Source organism: Triticum urartu, chromosome 6 (genome assembly GCF_003073215.2).
Source record: "Triticum urartu cultivar G1812 chromosome 6, Tu2.1, whole genome shotgun sequence".
NCBI lineage: Eukaryota > Viridiplantae > Streptophyta > Magnoliopsida > Poales > Poaceae > Triticum > Triticum urartu.
Window position 1 is genome coordinate 508,716,732 of NC_053027.1, and position 3,322 is coordinate 508,720,053.

Here is a 3,322-nt window from a genome sequence, read left to right on the forward strand (position 1 = left end):
GACCCTTAAGGTTCGAACACTGGGGTGCGCGCGTAGATTACGCCTTCTACCTCTCCGTCTCGCAAGGATCTAGACTACTGAAAGAACTGCACAAGAGACACAGGGTTTATACTGGTTCGGGCCACCGTGGTGGTGTAATACCCTACTCCAGTGTGTGGTGGGTGGGTTGCCTCTTGGGGCTGATGATGATGAACAATACAAGGAAGAACAGCCTCGCGAGGGTCTGTTCTTGGCTGGGGCGGTGAACTGCTGGGAGGAGTTCAGCCACCTTTCTCTCTCTCTCTCTCTCTCTCTCTCTCTCTCTCTCTCTCTCTCTCTTTCTCTCTTAACCGAACCGGAACCCCCCTGCTGTGCGGGTGGCTAGTTCTATTTATAGAGGCCCTGGTCCTCTTCCCAAATATTGAGCAGGAAGGGAGCCAACAATGGCGGGCTAATTTGAAGGGGGACAGCTAGTACAAGCTATCCTGACAAAAGCAGTCTTTGCCTGCGCAAAGCTCTGGTGATGACGCCGTCTTGGGCTCCATGGTGACCCCTGTCTCGTAGTCCTTCTGGTCTTGGTCTTGTTGCATTGAAATGGCAACCTTTGCCTGATGCCTCGGTACTCCGCGGCTGCGCTTGCCCCCTTTGCACCAAAGAGGAAAGGAGGACGCTGCGCGGGCTGGTACCCGCCTAGCGCCCCGAGTCGTCATGGCTTGCGTCACGGGCACCTCGCGAGGTACCCCGCCTTGATCTCTCCGCCTCCTCGCGAGCCAGCCTGACGAGGCCGTGCCTGAGGAAGGTCCACGTCGTCCGCCCCGCGAGGCTTGGCCCCTCGCGAGGGTCTTGAGTCTTGTGTTGATGAAGATGGGCCGTGCTGGGCCCCCTTTTGAGCCATGCCGCAGGCCGCAGGCAGGCAAGTCTGGGGACCCCCGTTCCCAGAACGCCGACAGTAGCCCCCGGGCCCAAGGCGCGCCCGGACTTGGCTGTGCTGAGAGGCGAAAGGGCAAGGGCGAAGCACCGCGGGCCCTAACAGCCTGTGGCCTTGGGCGCCGCATGGCGGTTGATTGCACGCAAGTGCTTCAGCAACTGCGCAGGTTGATAAAGGAGCGGCATATGCCTAGACTTTGCTTTTTTCTTTCTCCGGTTGCTGCTCAGATCCCCTTTCTTGCGCCTCCCGCTTCTTCCTCCAAATTTCCAGATCTACTCCGGCTGCTTGACCTAGGAAGCCATGGCGCCTCGTCAGTCTCCGGCCGAAGCTTGGTACTCACCTGCTCTGGACTTGCCGAACGTGTCCAAGGCGGGCCTTGCCCGGCTGCGCCAGATGGCGGCAGCGCATGGCATCAATGGGGCGCAGGTGTTCAAGGCCGGCTCCGCCACCCCTGAGGGCCGAGGGAGCATCTTTTATCCTCTCTTTGTAAGCTCCATCACTGCGGGCCTGGTGCCTCCCTTCTTCGAGTTTTTCTTTTCTGTCCTCCGCAATTACAACTTGCAGGCTCTGCATCTCCACCCCAACTCCGTCCTTCTCCTGGCGATCTTCGCTTATTACTGCGAGGCCCACGTAGGGGTGCAGCCCTCAGTGGCCTTGCTGCGCCACTACTTCTCCCTCCGGGTCTCTCGCGGTTCCCCTTCCGCGTGCACGAGCTTCGTTGCGTATGGCGGCACCATTGCCATCCCGAATCCCGGGAAGAGGATTGAGGGCTCCAGGAGCAAGTGGGTCTTAGTAGATGCCGGGCGAGTCCACCCTAGGTTGATCTTGCCCGCGGAGCAGCCCGCGAGCTCCAGCGACTGGTGCCGAGCAGAGCTCACGGACCCCCACGCGAAACTGGTGTTGGAGAAGATGGACACGGACCTGAGGCCGGTCAGCACGGCGGCGGCGAAGTTGACCGGTGTGTTGCTGCTGAGGGAGTTCCTGGAGCACCATCTGGCTCCACTCCGGCAGTACTCTCCTCCGATGTGGAGGCCTCATTCGAGCCCCGCGGCCTTGGGTGACGAAGATTTGGCCGCGGTCCTCCAATCTCTGGTCGGGGCGAGGTGGCAAGGTTGGAGGGCGCTCCCAAGCCCTTGTTCCTTCGCAACGACTGGGAGCAGGTGGTGAAGTTCATGCCCGTTTTCAACGGGGACGGGCTCGTGCCCGTGGCGGCTTCTGAGGGACTGGTGGACGTGCCCTCCGGCGACTCCAGCAAAGAGGAGGACGAAGAGGAGCGGGGAAAGGGGCCTGACTCCGAGGCGACCGACGGAGAGTCGAAGGCTCCCCTCCCCCGGCGCAGGCCCCGCAGTCTCCGCCTTTCTTTGAGCGATGATAACGAGGATGGAGACGAGCAGGTCGGCGGGAGCCTGCCCCTGATCCCGAAGAAGGACAGGACCGGGCTGATCTCCCGCGGGTCTGCCCCTGCCCCGAGGCAGTCTGCGGACGCGCCTTCTGCTTCCGAGGTTGACCCTTCCAGCCGGCTGTCAGGCTTCAAGTTTGGCCGGAGGCTGCCTGAGCTCACCGGCGATGACCCGTAAGTGCTTGACCCTTGTCTTCATTTGTTGTTCCGCTGCCGAGGCTTGACGTTCGCATCTCTGGAATAGGCTGGCGCCCGCGGTGAAGAAGCCGAAGGGGGCTCCTGAGGCTCCATCCGCGGCAGCGCCTCCGCCTGTGGAGGAGGGTGACCGTGGTGCGCGGGCCTCTCCTGCTCGGTCGTCCTGGCGAGGCCTGGCCGAGCTGGCTGGGGCGAGCTCAGCCCCCATGCCCCAAGTGAATCCTGCGGTGCCTTTGCCCACCGCCGCCACCACAGCCGCTGGGGCGCAGCAGGCTCCACCCCAGGACGCCGTGGTCTTGCCGTCGTCGCCTTCTTCCCCCGTTCCACCGACTGTTGTTTCTCCAACCCCTCCTGCCGTCCTGGAGCGTGCCGTTGCTGGACTGGACCGGCTGCGGCAGGATCTTCTTGCCGACCCTCGCTTGGTGGCCGGGCGCTTGGAGCTAGCTTCAGGATGGATTCACTCCGATGCCTCGATCCGGGCGGCGCTGGTTCAAGCCTCGACGGCCTGCGACGAGGAGAGGCAGGCCGTCCTTGAGACGAAGGCTGCTCGTGACGCAGCCCTAGGGGAGGTGGTTGAAGTCCGCGATCGTTGCAAGGCGCTGGAGGGCGAGCTGCAAGTCCTGCGGGACCAGCTCGCGAAAGAGGTTCGTCTTCGCCAGGAGCAAGAAGAAGGCATCAAGGCTCGCGAGGTGGCCATCGAGGGCCGGGAGGACAAGCTCAAGAAGCGCCGCGACCGCCTGGGTGCGCTGGGGAAGGAGTTGGAGGCGATGAAGGTCGAGCTGGAGAGCAAGGCCCGGGTTCTCTCCGAGGATCGCGTGGCC